Here is an 18890-nt window from a genome sequence, read left to right on the forward strand (position 1 = left end):
GAATTCCGCCAATGAACTAGCTTGAACACTATACCTACCTTCTTTCCCAAAACTTCCCCATTCCTATGTAAAATAGATATTACAGACTTTGGTTTCTAAATGGCCCACCAGGACTATAGCCAGACTTTGTAATTCTATGGAGGGCCTCCAAGTTTTTAGCCTCATTAGTATATAAAGTCTGGCCTGTTACCTTATCCCAAAGCACATATAACCTCTAGACAAGACCCTCTGCTAACAGTCACTTCAGGCCCCTCCCCCATTAGCTAGCTCTCTCCTTCATCTTTTTTCTTAATAAAGATCTCCTTGTGGTCCATGTGCCTCATTCCTCATGGTAACAAGACAAGAACTTGATAGTGAGAAGAGTCTGCAACATTAATAAACTCATTCTGCAGTGAGGAGATAGAGGTGTGATGTCCCACCGGTAGTGACAGAACTTAGACCTTTCACTTCAAGACAGTCCTGATTTATGTCTGTTTTGCTGCTGGGAGCTGTGTGGTGTCAGTAATTATTTGAATGAGAATTTAAACTCTGGACTCCAGAGCTTTCACTCTTCTCATATTACTGGGACATGGTAACTCTTCTTCTACCAGGAAGCCTCTTTCAGTGACCCTAAAGCCACGAGAATAATAATTCTGCTATACAGAAGAATTTGTGTGTACATGATTGATTGTTGACCCAGGCATTGTAAGAGAGTCCTGTGGATGTGGCAAGTTTTTATAAATGATTGTATGGCTCTACCCTCTGGGAATATGATTGAATTCGATGTGGTACAACCTGAGCTTCAGGTGTTGATTTGGTGTGTGTGTGTGTGTGTGTGTGTGTGTGTGCATGTTGTTTGTTTTAATGTTTTTCACATGATTCTAACTTGTAGCCAGGCTAAGAAGATGTTTTGTCTCAAGTCAAGATGACTCCTTTGAACTTCTGCCTCTGAAATCTACTGGCCAGATAAGCAGGTGTCTTCAGAACTGCTTGGCCTGCATTTGGGCCAAGAGAGCATCCAAGAGGTGACGAGAGCCTTACATGGCTTCTGGAAGCTATTTGCTTATGCAGAATCACATAAACAATAGTTTCAAATGCACTCAAAGAAGTGGTTTCTTGTTGAGGACAACCTGTGTAAATGTCATTCACATCATCTCTCTAGTGATTTCCTCAGGAGTTTCCTATACAGTCAGAGATGTGTAGGTTCTCATTCTTATTGAGGGTTTGTGTGGTAGCAAGTTATTAAGTCTTTCATGGGCTTGGGGTGGGCGGGGGGTGGAGAATGAGAAATGAAGAGTAAGAATTGGATAGGCGAAGGAATAACCTCTCTCATCTCCCTCGTCTGCTAAGCTACCTACTACCTCTTGAATACAGTCCAGGTGATCCTTCAGCACTTAAGCTGAGAACTGAAACATACTACTTCAGCCCATTTTAAAGAATGGGAATGACAATTGTGCTACTTAAAATATTACTGTGTGTGTGTGGGGGGGTGCTTTTGGGTGAGTGGTTGAGCAAGTGGCAGGGGTGTGGTAGGGTGCATGTGTGTGTGAGTGGACAGGTGCAGGTACCAGTGCATGTAAGGCAGAAGCCAGAGTAGGACATGATGTCCTTCTCTGTCAATCTCCACCTTATTGCCTTGAGATGAAGTTTCTTTCTAAACCAGAAACTTGCCATTTTGGCTAGGCTGGCTGGCCAGTGGGATCTTGGAATCCTCCTGCCTCTGTGTTCCAAAGTTGGACTGTCCTAGTTAGGGTTTCCATTGCTGTGTAGAGATACCACAATCAAATTAACTCTTGTAAAGGGTAATATTTAATTGGGGCTGGCTTACAGGTTCAGAGGTTCAGTTCATTATCATCAAGGTAGGAGCATGGCAGTGCCCAGGCAGGTGTGGCTTGGGAGGAGCTGAGAGTTCAACATCTTGATCTGAAAGCTGCTAGAAGCCTGGCTCTCATGTGGTTAGGACGAGGGTCTCATTGTCTACCCCTACAGTGACACACTTCCTCCAACAAGGCCACACCTACTCCAACAAGGCCACATCTCCTAATAGTGCCACTCCCTGGGCTAAGCATAATTCAAACTACCACATGGACATCCATAGCCATGTCTGGCTTTTTAAATGTGGATGTTGGGGATTCTCTAAGGTCTTCATGCTTGCAAGCACTCTTACACTGGGAGCCATCTATCCAGCCTCTCTGAGCCTTGCTCTGTAGTGTGACGATTACCTTGACAACAGGCACCACGCCCTTCTATCATTGTGTTACCGCTGATCACTGTTATCAGGACTGAATGATCAATTCCTTCCTTTACGGTGGAAGAACTGAATGGTTAGGCGCCTGGATGCTGATAGCTGATTCTGTGGCTCCTGACAGTCTACTCCTTATGAACAGAAAGAATCTGGACACGTAAACTTGCTTCGGTTTCTCTACCTAAAAAATGACTATTCTAACTTATCTTGTACAGTTATTAGGCAAAATGACTGTAAGGGAATTACAGTCATTCCTGGGACTTAACAAAGACTGTTAATGATATTTGTTTTAAACTTTCTTAAAATCTATAAAGCTCACAACCAAATGGATTACCTGTCTTCTTACAAGCTTCCAAATCAAATCCAGGAAGCAGTTCCGCCTTTGAATCCCAGTACTTGCCATGCGCATGCTCTATGTTGCAGTGGAGCGGTGTCTTCTTCTCTAGCCGGTCTGGGAAAACAGCTGACAGTCCCTGCGGTTCTCCTGATAGCACCTCCACTGTATATGTGTATTCATACACATTGCTAACTCTATGCTACGTGAACACGTTCCACCAAGTCCTGGATACTCCCTCATCTCTCCCCACGTACATGTTCTTAGGGGTAACATTCCTTTCTTTCCTCCTCCTCCTGCTTGTTCCTCGTACCCAATCAAGATTTTTATCTAATCACTTGCTCTGTCCACTAGAGTTTGTCATTCCTACAACTCAATCACTCCCAGCTAAAGGTAAGAGCTAGATCTTGAGAGCAGAGGATGCTGTCACCATGGTTTCCCCATAGGGTCCCTAAATAACAAGGATCCTTTCATTCCACTTTAAGCCCTCTTTTGCTAATCTCTGTTCTAGTTGGTATTGAACTAAAACGTCTTCTCATTTATTTTTCTGGCTTATTATGGGATATATCATTTTTCTAGCTTTCATTGGAGGTATTGTATCACAAAATTCTAAAAGTTGGGAGTTCTTGAGCACCTATATGTGCCACTGTGTTGTTATATTCATGCAGTATATCCCAGGACTCTTAAAAAGTACACATCATGTTGTCATTCTAATTAAGGTCAAGGAGATAAAGGATTAGAAAGACACTGTTGAGTCTTTAATTTTTTTAATTGTATCTTTTACTTTTAATATTATATTTAGATCATTTCTCTCTCCAAGCCCTCCCATCTACTCCTCCTTGTGCTTTCAAATTCAAATTGTCTCTTTGCTCCTCAATTGTTCTTCTCTGAATATATACATGTCTAGAGTCGCATCTATTTCTAAGAATAACCTACTCAGTCTGAATAAGATTGCTTGTCTGCGTGTTTTCAAGACTGACCGTTTGGTGTTGGGTCCAGTTGGTATATTCTTCCTCCGGAAATACTATTTCTCCTGCTTTCGGCATTCCTTCGTTGCCCGTAGTTTGCTACGCAAGGCTGACACCCTTGGCTTTGCCTCATACACTTTAGCATACCTGTTGTGGATGTCTCTGTCCAGCTGGTTGATTCAGTTTCACGGTGCTGAAATTAAAGTGTTCCACCACTAGTCTACATCCCAGCGGAAGGAAGAGAAGAGATTTCTTACTCCATACAGTGCCATTTCTCAAGACATATTTAAAGGATTATACTCCCTCAGGGAGGATAGAGATGGCTCAGTGGTTAAGAGCACTGGCTGTTCTTCCAAAGGACTAGGGTTTGATTCTCAGCAACCATATGACAGCAGCTCTCGACTGCCTGTAACTCCAGTCCCAGGAGATCTACTGCTCTCTTCTGGCCTCTATAGGCATCAGGAAAATGCACAGGCATACATAAATACATTTATTTTTAAATTTAAAGGAAAAAAAACACATTTATTTTGGGCTAGACAGAAGGCTCAGTGGTTAAGAGCATTGGCCACTCTTTCAGAGGTCCTATGTTTAATCCCTAGGGCCTACATAGCAGCTCACAGCTCTCTGTGACTCCAAAGTCCCCCCTCCTTTATTTGCCTCTGCTGGGCACTAAGCGTGTACGTGGTATACAGATGTAAGCAAAATACCACACACAAAAATAAATTTAAAAATTTTTTTAAAGAATATGTCCCCAAATTAAATGATTTTTAAATGATATTAAAGTATAATTAAAGACTGGCTTAACCATATTTTGCAATTTTAAAAAGTAAATCATTTATTATATTCTCCTTTTAGTCATAGATATATAAAATTCAGAGGCTTTAAAGGGCATACCTCACCTGATACAGTGGTTACTAACCCGAGACCAAAATCCATTTCCCTTATTTGAATATATTGCACCAGGTCTGGATACAAGCTACATTATGTTGTGGTTTCCTTAGTATAAAATTAGAGACTGGTATGCAGTACGTGATTATCAAATGTTCTGTGAATGAATGAATGAATGAATGAATGAAAAACTAAAGGTGATCTTTAATCCTCTGTCTGGGTACCGACGCTACTCTTGGTGGATATTCAGAGAATACACAGTGCCTTCCTGATACATTACTATTCTCCAATTCACAAGCAGCAAGCTTTCATTAGATATTCATTTACAGGGCACTTCTTATAGACATTTTTAAAACTTGAATATTTTTGACTTTCATTAAAAACACACACACAGAGAAAAGACTTTAAACGGCTCATGACTTACTGAGTTTCAAAAGTCAGGTGTGTGAAATTCTGCATCTGGTTTCTCTGACTCCTAAAGGTGAGGGTCACACTTGCTGAACCTTCCTGCCTCCACACAAAGCTGACAGTGAAGGCCATGGGTTTATGTTTTTACCCATCCTTCCCAGATGACATTTGCATTTTAAAAAGGTCCTTCCACCCTTCCCTGTTGGTTCTCCAGAGTGCAGTTCCTTGGCCTCTGGGGCCCAGGGAATCTTTTAGAAGGTCTACAAAGTTGAAACTATTTTCCTAATAATTCTCAGACGTTATTCGTCTTTTTCTCTCAAAGTTAACATTTGCATTGATGGTGTAGCGGTGGCTCTAGCTGCCAGCACTTCCGAATAAATCCAGGTGCTGGTCCTCCACTGTCATTGCATGCTTCAAGACCATACTCAAGTGGGGGCTGGGGCTTATTTCTTTAATATTTATGAGGAAGCCACAAGTAGTGTGACTATTGTTAAATCTAGACCCTTGAGGACACATACATTTAAAACATTTTCTGTGACAAAACGGAACCCACACATAAAACATAGCATCTTGCATTCTTAAGAAAAGGCAATTCTGTAACCATTTTAGTATGAGTTGAACTAGTCACTTTTGCGTGGAACAATATTTTTTTCCTTGAAGAAATGACTGACAGGCACACTGGTTGTTAAGTCTTGGCAGACACTTTCTTTAAAAAAAAAAAAAAGTGAACAAAGCAAGCCTGTCACTTCAAGGAAAACAAGTGACAGGACTTGATGTCAATGACAAAATTTGAGTGTTGGAGCAAAAATTAGAATTTTGAAAAATTTGTATCTGCTACTGTGAGCTTGACATTTTCTCAATACTTCAAGATTCTTTTGATCAGATTAGTGGTGATAATAACGGATGTGATTTTGTTTAAAATATTGTAAAATGGGATATATAAACATTTAGGAGATCTGCATAATTCAAAAAAAGTCAATGTTTTCCAAATGATCAACTACGGAGTTAGAAAATGGTGCCTAGGAGACCCATTGAAAGTTCATGTCACATCTGTAGATTTCAATAAGGGAGTGTATGAAAAGTTTGCAGATACGTGCATGAGTTCTATAGTGCAACTAACATGCTTTGGTTTAATAATAATACTAACTAATAATAGAAGGTCTCTGAGACTATCTAAGAAGGCTGTAAAATATCCTTCCCTTCCCCATGATTTTCACTCAAACAACACACCACAGGAGACTAAAAAACGGGGACAGTTAGAACCTCTTCCTCCTCTTCTTCCTCTTCCTCTTCCTCCTCCTCCTCCTCCTTCTCCTCCTTCTCCTCCTCCTCCTCCTCCTCTTCTTTGTCTCTTTTTATTTTTCTGTCTATAAAAGAGGAGCCCAGGTTAGAGCCAGGGAAGGAATGAGGGAGGCTAATTTAAAGAAATATGTAAAAGGATGAGCCTCAGAGGTGGGCGATGGCATTTGAGGTTTCACGTATCATCTATCAAAAGTTGGAAGAGTCACCTCAGCTTCAGACGAAGCAGATCCAAGCTTCTTCATGGGGTTCTCTTGACACATGTGTCCAGAATGGGAGAGGCAGCCACTCTACTGTGTGTACTGGTCCACCTTCTTCCTTTGCTCAGCAAACAAGGGGCATCCAACAGAGATTTGCTTATGTGAATTAAAGTCAATATTCCCAGTAGCTCCTGCTGCCTTCTCTTAAGACAGACATCAAAAGAATATTTTTTTAAAAAGATGTAGAACAGTACTAAGTATTTTTGTTTTGTAAACTATTTGTATTTTTTCAGAAAAATTCTGTTTATTCTGTTGGTTATTCTTAAAGAACTTGATAATTACTTATTTTACATTTTTTTCTCAGTTTTAATCTCAGAGGTGGTAACTACTGAGAGTGAAAGGCAGATCCAGCCTGGCTGCATAAGGGGACGTGTGACACAGTTCCCGCCCCTGGAGCATCGCCAGGTCGTTGATCCCCACAATCCTGTGTGCTGACTGCTGTTGTCCTGAGGATGATCTACTGTCTCTTCTGTTTTACTTTCAATCTTTCTTTCTGGGGAATATATGCTTCCCTCCCCCATTACTCAGAGCCAATCACACCATAATAAATGGACAGACGTGGCTCTCAAGAATGAGGAGTGGAGATGGTCAAGAGGCTGTGGAGGATGAGGAACAAGCCTCTGCTTGGCCTTTAGGGCCATGGGAAAGGATCCAGACAACATAACCACAAGGGCCAACAAAGCCTACATGGTCCATTGTAGAAATTGTTCATTGCGAGACTTGGCTTTGAACTTGGAATTATGAGGAGATACCTGTACCCTTCAGTCTAATGACTGCTACATTAATTATCCAGGGTGAACTTGGGGACATCAAGGATAGAGCATTAACATGATCTCAAGAAGAAAAGGCATGGGTAGGAAAAGAAGGAATCTGTAGAAAATAACCACATAATAGATGGGTTTATCATAGAGGAAGAAGGCTTAGATCTACAATCCAGAAACAAAGCATATTAGAAGGAGAGTATCTGAGGCCATGGGCTTTCTAGGACAGGAAACAAAGAGTAGAGAATTAAGAGAAGATGTACATACATATAAACAGTACTTTGCTCTCCTAGCTATTTGAAGGAGACGGCAATAACTAGAGAGAACTAGTCACCGTTAGAGAGAGAGCTAGCTGCTTTATTTGGATGAATTCTAAAACTTCGTAAGAAGTCATTTTAACCTTAGTAGTCTGTCACCTTTCTGTTCTAACATGAAGCTATTTACTAAAGACTGCGGCCTGCTGTTCTAGGAAATCACAAGAGCTGTGCCCGGCTACCCGTGAAGAACAGGTTATGTAAAAACTATAAGGAACTGTGCTTTTGCTTTGTGTGTAGATTCTGTTTTAAGGAAGCAGGGGTTGGGACTAATGATCCAGGACTCATAGAATTTATGTAAATTTAAGGATTTCTAAAAAAAAAATTGTTAACAATATTCAAAACCTTGATGGTGTAGCTTTAGTAAATAAAATACTGGGTTCAGGCTCTCTGGCTGGGAGAAGTCAAATGAATGAGCAGGGAGAAGGAAGAAAGGAGAAGCAGGAAGAATGATGAGAACGCTGGGGAAAGACTGAGCACTTGGCCTGGCAGTGTGCATCCACTACTGACCCTGAATCATTGAATCAGCACCGCTCCCATTCCTGCCTTTCTCAGGACACCACTGATGCTGAGGCTGGACCTCGCTAGGAGAACTCACATATACCAAGGTTCTTTAGGGACTCAATTATTTTTAAATGCATGAAGGGAATTTCGTAACAAAATTATAGATCGCTGCTATAATAATTTTTTTTAAAGTGACTGATATGGCTCACCAGTCCGTAGGGGGCTGGGCAAGCAAACTTTTTACCCTACTTGCCAAAAAGCAAACAGGCACTGAGAACCCAGCCCCATACAACCTCATCAGACTCAAGCTGTACGCTCTCCCTGCATCACTCTTTTCACTACATCATTAACCCTAAACTCAGGCAGGAGTGCAGTGAATCGGGCATCTGATTCAGGCTCTTTCATGGCTCATGACCTTCAGCCTGCAGAACTGGGCAAAGGCAGAGGTCTTCATCCAACTCTGCCGTTAGTTCCGGCTCCCAATGTGAGTCCCAGACCAACAACAGTACTTCTTGGCACGGACTGTGGGACACGCAGAAAATATGTGTCCAATTAATCACCTTGCCAAGGACTTGGGATAGCCCTTTGGGCAGGAAGGGAGAGGCCTGGGAGGCAGAGAAGAGTAAACATCTTCACCCAAATCAAGACTGAGGTCAGCTGCCCGGCCTTTTCTTGCGGCAGAGGTTCCTGTGGCTACTGCCCACAGCTTCCCCTACTTCATCTCACTGTCCCTTGAAGGTGCCTCTGGCCCTGTCTTTCCCATTCCAGCAGCCAGCCCAGTGCGTGGATTTGTGGGTTGGGCGCTAATTACTGGCTGTGCTGGACAACCCGCCCTTTCTAACTCAGCGTTGACACAAATAGCTCGAAATCTTGATTGCTGAGCTAGAGTTCCCTCAGCAGAGCGCTAAATGGGTTCCCGTCTAGAATGTGGACTTTTGTTCTTGGTAGCTGTTCCCAGTCATCTAGGAGATGCTTAGCAGGCCCTTTGAATGATGAATTCCAGAAGCACAAGATCTTGGAAGTTCTAAACATCTCAATCTACTGTCTCTCTGCTCGTCACCACTAGCCTCTACTTGGACCACTGTAGTGAGCCATAGCAGACTGTTAAAAAATCTTTTTGTTGTGAGAAAGATCTTTCTGTTTCTCCGAAAGAGGTGCCATAGCACAAGTGGTCAAGCCACAGAGTCCTGGGTTTTAATCTTCTATTTCACCTAGGACCTCAAACAGGTAGATTTTTCTCTTTGTCTTAGTTTCCTTGCTTAAACTCGTCACAAGTCACCATTCCACGGAGAGATGGGGTGCCTTTGATGTGGAGTATTGTTCATGTCTCAGCACAGATTTAGCTGAAAAAGCCTAGCCCTACACGGAGTCTCCTATGGCCTTTGAGGAAGTCTGGTGGCATGTCACTATTGTAAATTAAGTGGCATCAACAGAGTAGGCTGTGGGGATGTACATCTGTGTGAAAACTTACTTGGAGCTTGGGCAAGTTATTTTAATTTTCGTAAGTTTCTAAGGTTTTTTTCATCCATCTCTAAGTGAGAGTGAGCAATGGTTTTGACTTAAAGGATGATCGTAAGGAAGTACCTAAGAGACACAGCGGCTGGGCCCTGTGTCTGAGCAGGGCACCTTGTAGACTTCATTGGCTGTCTCTCTTTGAAAGTGTCCTATCTACTTTTTAGATCTATATAAAGTCAAATCTTCCTTCCAGGTAGATTTTAGCTGTGATGTTCGACAGTTTTTCCTTCACTGCTGTAGACTGATCCAGCACATTCAAGGCCCTTCTCAGATTTCCAAGGCCATTAGCCATGTTGAGAAGGCTCCCAGATGATCCCCGGTTTTTCCGTGTTCCTTTCAAAATCCAGCCAGACTTAAATTTGCAAGCTGACCATTTACAAATGGATTAGCTTGAAGAACTGGAAGGCCATCGCCTTTCATCCTACGTGACACTAAGCTTCTTTGAATGCAGCAACATACCAAGTGGCAGGTGGACCATGCTGTAGATGATAACCTATAACCTAATAACCTAATAACCACCTCCAATCCTGATGTCACCTACACACTTAAAATTGTTAAACATGGCTCCACACTCAAGAGATGGGGTGGTTTTAAGCGTATGCACAAAACCTTTTCTCTTCTTTCTTTTTTTTCCCCATAACAAAGTGTAAGTGACAAATAAGACTTACATATATTTAAAATATACGATGCGGTGCCTTGAGATGATTGCTTCTGGGGAGCTCATGAACACATCCATCCCTCACATGTGCTAAGAAATGCTCTGTGCTCCCTTAGCAAAGGGTGAGAACAAATCAGAGGGCTCTGACCATCGTCACTCAAAATCATTCCCATTATTTGACCCACTTTCTTGCCTGGACCCTTAAAAATAAGCTTGAATTTTGATATTCAGCGTGTCGTGTACCTATTATTATTACAATTGCTAGTCACAGAGATCAACTTGTTTATTAATTGAAGGGAATAGACCAAGCCAGAGCGCCATGGGTGAAACAGAAACATTTTTCACTCGTGTATATGATTTAAAGATATACGATTGGAGAAGAGACTCAGAGACATATCCACATACCAAGCACAAAGGACCCTTCTATCTCTCCAGGGTGCTGTATGACTTTGTTGAGATGATATATTTGAAATGGTCTTTACATTATAACATCTCTGATGGATGTGCATTGTTAGTATTCCATAGGCTAGTTGGGAATAAAACCGAGCAAGAAATCGGGTTCCCTTGGTGTGATTTGTTCTCAGTGAATGCATAGGACTTCTGAAAATTGCAAATTTACTCTTCTGTAATATTACCAGTCAGCTTTCAATCGTTAGTTGTTTTACCTCATGTACAGCACAAGGTTTATAAATTCTGCATTTATGTCTTTTTTTTAAAAAAAAGGAGAACATTTATTCTTCCCCAGTGATGTGGCTTGAATGTGAACTGTCCCCATAGACTCGTGCGTTTGAACCCTCAGTTCCCTAGCTGGGAATACTGTTTGGGAAGAATATAGAATGCTGTGAGGTAGACTCTCACTGAAGGAAGTGGTCTCTAGGAGGGGCTCTATGTTTTTGTAGGCTACCCCACTGTCTGTTGGCTCTTTGCTTCCTGACTACAGAAACGATGTGGCCAGCTGCTCGCCCACTCTTGACACTGTGCCTTTCCCATCATGATGGGTTATACCTCCTTTAACTCTAAGTCAAAATAAGCACGTCTTCTATTCAGTTGCTTCTTGTCAGATATTCTGTCACATGAACAAGAAAAGTAACCTTAATACTTGGGACCTTTCCCATCAAGAAATATGGGTTGGTTGGTTTATTTTTTGCCTTCAAATCCAAGAGAAGAAAAACAGTAAGTAGGGAGTTGCATAAGTGTAACAGGAAAAGAAATTGAATGACAGAAACTGAGAAGTGTGCTTGATGGTTAGAAATTGGTCAGCGTGGGTAACTGGCATCAGCAAATTTCCCATCGTAAGGACTGGAACTTTGAGTGCATTTGATTGTGACTTCTCCATTATCATACTAGGAATCCTCTTCATACTGTGTGGACAGCCAAGGAATCTGTCATTTCCTTTCCACATTCTCCCAGGCTCCCTTCTGTCTGCAGCAGGGTCCAGCAGCAGAGATGGCCCTGGGGGCCATGTGGTTCACTCCTGTCAGACTGTGGTCAGTGCACTGAGACACACTGAGCTAAGAGAAACCACCAAGGAAAGTCTGTGGGGAATCTTATAATGATGGAGAAGAAGAGAACTTGTTGCTACACTCTGTGCACAGAGTGTCTCTAGCTGCAATCCACCCAGGCACTTTTGCCCAGAGTCCTAACTGTGGGATTTCAGTTTATGTACATTCTGAGCACAGATTAGCTCATATTTCACACTGGGCACTAAGCTAAGTGCTGCAGTCACACAATCAAGCTACACACATTCCCTAGGAAACAACTGAGGGGAGAGAGTGTTTGGGTTGTGTTTTCAAGAGGTGCTAGATATTGGCTGGGAGAAAAGGACTGGTAAGGAGGAGAAGAGCAATCCAGAGAGTGAGAACAGCAGAGGAAAAGAAGGCTGAGAAGCAGGAAATAGCCTGTCAAATTTCATAAACTGAAAATACCTCTGGATGACGGTATAATGTACTGTCTGTGGGAAGGGGGTGGGGCATCGCTGTAGAGGATGGTTAGCAGCCAGATAGTAAGGCAAGGAATTGCTGGTTACTTGAACTCATTGTGAAACTATGCTGATTTCTCCAAAGATTCATCATCAGCGATACATTAATGTGTCTGTGTTTTAGAAAGAACTCTCAGAGAGCTGTGAAGAGTAAATTAGCAAAGGAGAATTCTGAATCCCTCAGGGACCAATGAGGAGGCTGTGGCAGGGATAAAGGTCGGCAGTGATGGAGCCCATGGAAACGGAAGCCAGTTGTGGAACCAGAACAGAGGGGACCAAAGCAACTCCGATGAAAGGAAGCCACAGTGGAAAACGATATTAAGATGGCTTCACGACAGAGGGACGGGATGGTAAGGATGAGACTTAAGTGGTAGGAAGAGTCTGGGGCAATTCTCACATTTCTCCATTGGCTCATTGTATCAGTTAAGGCTCCCTCACCATGGATAGGGCACAAAGTGTTTGGCGCGCGATGATGAGCTCAGCCTTTGACTGGCGCGCGATGATGAGCTCAGCCTTTGACATGGTGAGAATTGGTTCTTTGGGATTTTTAAGTGGATACCTCCAAGTTGGCAGTTTTATATGAGGCTCTGTAGCTCATTTTTAAAGATGTGAATTCGTGGCTGGGCACAAGCTCATCAATGTGTGAAAAAAAAATCAGTTCAAATTCATAAGTTACATGAAGGAGCAGGTATCCTGACTGGTGTTCGGTCACATCTATCTAACTAACCTATAAACTTCTCAAAGAACTCTCCTCTGGCTCATCAGTAGACAAGCTTGTACAGAATGATCCACCATGCTGTCTGCACTAATGTCCACAGCTAATTGGTCCAAATGGAATCAATCAGCTAACACTCAGGGAATTTGGTTTTGGAACATCTTTGTAGAATATTTCTAATTTTTTTTTTTTTACTAGAGAGATGCGGAGTCAGGTTGTGCAGGACAGATTTATGAAAAGACAAATTAAGGGGAGAGAAGGGAAGAGGTTGAGAGGGTCTGGGTGAGGCTAGACTTCCTTGGAGTTCTTGAGATTCTGATAGCCTTCATGACACGAAGGTTTTGCAATAATTAGGGAAATGTATCTACTGATTGCTCAAGTTGTTCTGCCGATTCGATCCAATCACTGTTATGATCCTAGATTCCATCTTTTCCGAAATTGATGCCAGGGCTCCAAAATTCTTACAGTAGCATAAGGAAACTTGAATCACCAGAACAATAGTAAAACAGAAAATTTTGAGAGGGTTTAGACTTTCTGATACATTAAAGCTTAATATGAGGCTACATTAATTTCAAACAGTCAGAGCCCAGGCATAGAGATCTGTAACATAAAGGAAGAGAATTGAGACTCTAGAAAGGAAACTCACATTGATGAGTCAACTGATTTTCAGCAGGGTGTTTTTGGAATTTAGAGTCCAGAGAATGGTGTCTTGTGACTCAAAGTACAGTGCTTTTCCTAAAAAACACAACATTAAAAGAGAAGACGGGCCTCAACCAGGGCAGGGAAGGGAACTACATGATCCTGGGCTGAGGGAGGCCAGATGGCCCTAGTTAATTTGGGGCTTTAAGGTAGTCCATGCTAGAAAAGACCTAAAATCTCACCCATATGTAAAGGAGGCCATGATAATGAGAACATGCTGAGAAAAATGAAAAACAGGAAAAAAAACCCATACCAATTGTCCAACAATGATGACAAAGGCCAGTGCTCTTGTCACGTTGGCTAGATCCTGGACACATTTCTACATGTTTTGAGTATATTAATTCATTTAAGTACTCACCAAACTGTAATAAGCACCAGCATTAAACACAGGGAAAAAAAATCGAAGACAGAGTTTTTACGACTTACCCACAGCCAGGGAGTTGGCAGTGTTAAGGAAGTGGTTTTCAGCCCCAACTGCACATCAAAATCACCCCAGGAACCTGTAAAACACACCGTGTTCAGCCAGCCGCTCACCCCAATTAAATCAGACTCAGTGGTGAGGTTTTAAACCTTCCCAGGTGCTTCCAATGTGCAGTCAAGGCTACGAAGCATTGTATTAAGGCAGAATAAATTCTTCCTCAATGAACAGTGTGCAAAGCCTGGCTCACTTGGCATTATTTCGTCCGCTGGGCACCGAGACAACGTATTTCAGAAGTCGGCCTTGAGAACTTCAAAATAAAAATTCTTGGGCCTCAAGCCAGACCTTGGAGCCTTCAGAAACCCTTAGCTGTCTGTGGCCTTGTTGTCTGTAGAGAGATGGTTTTGTTTCATTAGACAGGCAGGGACTCATTTCATAGCCCAAGCTAGCATGGAGCTGTCAGTATAGCCCAGGCTAGCATGAAGCTGTCAATCCTCCTGCCTCTGCCTCTTGGTTGCTAGATGACAGGGGTATATCATACCACACCCAGCTTGCTGTCTACATAAAGCTTAGACGACTTATTCAAATATGGGATACTTGTCTCTCTCTGTGTCTAATGCCAAGATCCATGTTTTCCTTTTTAGTCTTAGGAAGGCTTCTTCTTCCAATTTTTTTTTTTGGGGGGGTTTCGAGACAGGGTTTCTCTGTGTAGCCCTGGCTGTCCTGGAACTCACTCTGTAGACCAGGCTAGCCTTGAACTCTCGAACTCAGAGATCCGCCTGCCTCTGCCTCCCAAGTGCTGGGATTAAAGGCGTGCACCACCACCGCCTGGCTTAGAAAGGCTTCTTTTTGTGAATTCAGTAGACATTATAATGTTGGACTAATATTCATACCTACATATCAGGTTTACAGTGCAGGACCAAAAAAGAGAAGACACATACACACACAACTTTTCACTCAACGCAGTCATAATTACCACAACAGCCATGTGCCTTGACATTTCCAAAATGGGCTGCATATCTGACAGTGGTCCCAGGAGATTGCATCACATGCCATAGCTCCCTCAGTGTAGGTGAGCTCTGCAATCTTCACACAATGATGAAACAGTCTAAGGACACATTTCTCCAAATATGTCCCCTTCACTCAGCAATGCATGCCTATCTGCTGTTCTTTCACCTTGGATATGGCAGGAGATTTACATGTCAGCCTCGCTCGTATTTGGAGACACTGCTCAAACGCACAGGTGAAAAGCTTTGGAGCACAGACAAGAAAAAGAGCAGTGAAAAGAGACTATGTAACTAGAAACCCAGGACCATTGTGTCATAGCCAGTAAGAACCATAACGTCTTCCTAGACCGATCCTCCATCTTCGTAGAGCTAAGAAGCAAAATCCAGCTTAGGATAGAGTCTTGCCATGGAGAGCAACAATTTTAGAATGTTAATTCAAGAGATTTCTAAATGACTAAGATGGGGCATGACTAAGATGGGGTATCCCTAGGAGGCTTCAATTTACAAATGGGCTGGTCATAGGTGATTTAGACTGAGACTCCTTAACCTTTTCCCAACCCCAATGCCAACCCCAACCCCAACCCCTTTCACATTCTACCACGGTCCAGTCCAAAGATACACTAATTTGGAACTCACATGCTGAGACATAGTGGTAGACAAATACTGAAAGTCTATATTCTATAATTGAAACATTATATTTCTATAAAAGCAGACCTCAGGTATGTAGGTATATAAAATCAATACAAAATGTATCTAGATCAAACATTTTCTGATGATGAATCTCAATGAAATTGTATTTTAGAAGAATTTTTGATATTTAGGTGCATATGAAGTGTTACTGTTCATTAAGGACAAAAACTATTTTGTATATGAATGAGATTAATATCTTTACTAAGTTTTACATAAAAAATTGAACCTTGAATGCATATTTCATATTGCAGGTCAGGACTGAGCCTACATAGAGCATCTTGGATGTTTTCTAGAGTTTAGTGACATTTTTATTTTTTAATTATCAATGCTGAAAATTCCTCTTCATATAATTTCAAAGCTGTTGGAAATTCTGTTCTAATCCCAAGCCAGAATTCATTCAGTGATTTTTTTTAATAAAGCTCAAATTTGCAGCTCAATTTTTAAAAACTTTAAATGCATACGTGCACATACATGGGTACATACAAACATGCACACACACACGCATGCACACATGCCATGGCATACATGTGGAAGCCAGAGGGAGTGAAGAATCATGAGAGTCATAGGAATTGAACTCAGGCTGTCAGACTTGGTGGCAAAACCTCTACTCACTGATCCCTCTTCCTAGCCCTCAAGGATTTTAAAAATTAAACATTCTAACCCTACCCAATCCAAAGATACACTGATTTGATACTTACACACTGAGAATGATGGCAGGAAAACATTTAAAGCCTGTTTTCCATAATTAGAACATTATGTTTCTGTAAGAGTGGAAGAAAAAACTTTGTATGCACAGCAGAAACACTGTAATTCACAGCATAGAATAGTCTGGAATCTGAGTGCAGGCGTTGTTTCCAAAGTTTGGTTGGTATTGCCAGGTGTGCTGATGCAAAGTGAAAACTGTTCTGGTTGTGTGATTAAAGCTGCAGTGACATTGGCCCTAACTGCAGAGCCATCTCTCTCGCCCCATCCTAGTTTATAAAACACCCAAGGAAAGGCGAATGAGAGGAAGGAGGCCGGGTGATATTGAAGCCCAACCAATGATACTCAGAGGACAGAAGGCAGAGGGCAGAGGAAGGCGCCTGGAGAGCTTGAGTTGGGTGTTGGATGCTCTGGGACAGAGGGAGCAAGAAGCAATCTGCAGAGAGCAAATGCAGAACATGGTTCAGGGGAATCCTGCCATTTTAACATTTCCTCATGCTTCATCCTCTTAGTTGTGATAATCTGTTGTTCTCTCAGAGGCTGGGGAGTGTAAGAAGGAAACAGACTGAGCATCTCTTGGAGCACAGCTCTTCAGGTAACAGCTTGTGTTGATGTAAGGTACGTCACCATATCACTGTGGACATAGAAATGGCACAGACTGGGTTCTGAAATCCCCTGTCCTCCATTTCTGGAGTCCAGAAGCCCATATCAAGATGTTAGTGTGGATGAGTCCTTCCAGCAGCCTGTGAAAACAAGATGTTTCAAGCTTTCCTTGAAACTTCTGGGGGGGTCTCAGTTTCTGGGGAAACTTCTCAGGACGTCATTGGCTTACAGAAATTATTTCCTCTGCACATGTCTTTCTATGTCCAAGTTTCCCCTTATCTGGGAGCCACAATTGTACTGCAGTAGGGCCCACCCAAACAACTTGATTATTGAAGATCCTAATTTTTTTTAATTTTTATTTATCTAGTGTATATGAGTGCTCTATCTGCATGTACACCTGTGTGCCAGAAGAGGGCACCAGGCCCCATTACAGATGGTTGTGAGCTACCACGTAGTTGCTGGGAATTGAACTCAGGACCTCTGGAAGAGCAGTTAGTGCTCTTAACCGCTGAGCCATTTCTCCAGCTCAAAGATTCTATTTTTAAAATAACTCTTACGATGTTGATCAGGCTGTTCCAAAAACTTGTGCTCAAATGATCCTTCTGACTCAGTTTCCCAACTAGCTGGGACTACAGGTGGATACCTCCATGTCCAGATAAAGCCACCTTAAAAAAAAACCAAACAAACCTTTGTTTACGTATGTACAGACACATGCTTGCTCATATGTGGGAGCATGGGAGTACATGTACTGTGGAAATGCCTTCCACATTATTTGGGGCTCCTCCCCCACCCCCTGCATAAACCAGGCAGGGTAGCTGGACCAGAGCTTCCAGGGACCTTACATATCCACCACTCATCTCACCATAGCTCAGGCATTGCAGATGTATGCTACCACAACTGGCCTTACTGGATTCAAATTCAGGTTTTCACACTGTGCCTGGTCAGTCATCTCCCTAGTCCTAAAGGCCCTATCTTTAAGTAAAGTCAGAGTGGTTACTTATGTGTGTCATGTTTTTCTTGTTGTGATTGAATACCTGACAATGTAAAGGATAGAAGGTTTATTTTGGCTTACAATATGAGGTGGTATGGCTCCTCGGAGTGGAGAAGGCATAGGATTTGCCTGGTCAAACATAAGCAGAAAGCAGAGGATGGAAAGAAAGTAGGGTCTAGCAATCAAATCTCAAGCCCTGCCCCTCAGTAATTTACTTACTCCAGCAAGGCCCACATCTTAGAGACTCTACAGCCTTCCAGAAGAGTAGCCATTGGGAGTCAATGTCCAAGCAGATAGACCTGTGGGAGACATTTCACATTCAAAGTATAACACAGCCCATGTTTCTTTCTCTTTTACTTAGATTGGACCCACACAAATTGTCATTGACTCTTAGCTCTTCTTGATTCTCCATTTTGTTCTAACCCAGGGCTGTGTGGCTTCAAGGGACACTCCTTACTGCCTTCTATCTGGAGAATAGTAGGGAAACCCCACATCTCTCTGCTGGGACCTCACTCCAAGGAACCGCTCCAAGGCCTCAAAGGCATCTTGCTAAAACTGTTTGTAGGAGCTGTTACAAAAAGAAGATATATGGCTGAGAAGACCCTCGGTGATCACATGATCACTTACCCAAGGGATGGAACCAGGGTCCCCAAATTAATTTATTATTGTGTCCAGCTAAGTACTAGAGCCAAGATATGAACTGAAACTCATGTGAAGTCTGGTACTCATCTGGTTGTGTTTGTGAAAAGCATTGTAACAGATACTGTAAAAACAAAAAAACAAAAACAAAAACAAAAAAACAAAGATGTGATATCCCATCAGGTTGAGGGGCACATCATTTTACCCTTTTGAATTTCTGAATTTGGGGTGCTACTTAGCATTCATGGAAGGTCCGGTTGGCAGTTCGCTCTCTCTCTCTCTCTCTCTCTCTCTCTCTCTCTCTCTCTCTCTCTC

The sequence above is a fragment of the Grammomys surdaster genome, unplaced genomic scaffold (assembly GCF_004785775.1).
Source record: "Grammomys surdaster isolate TR1022 unplaced genomic scaffold, NIH_TR_1.0 126121, whole genome shotgun sequence".
Taxonomy (NCBI): domain Eukaryota; kingdom Metazoa; phylum Chordata; class Mammalia; order Rodentia; family Muridae; genus Grammomys; species Grammomys surdaster.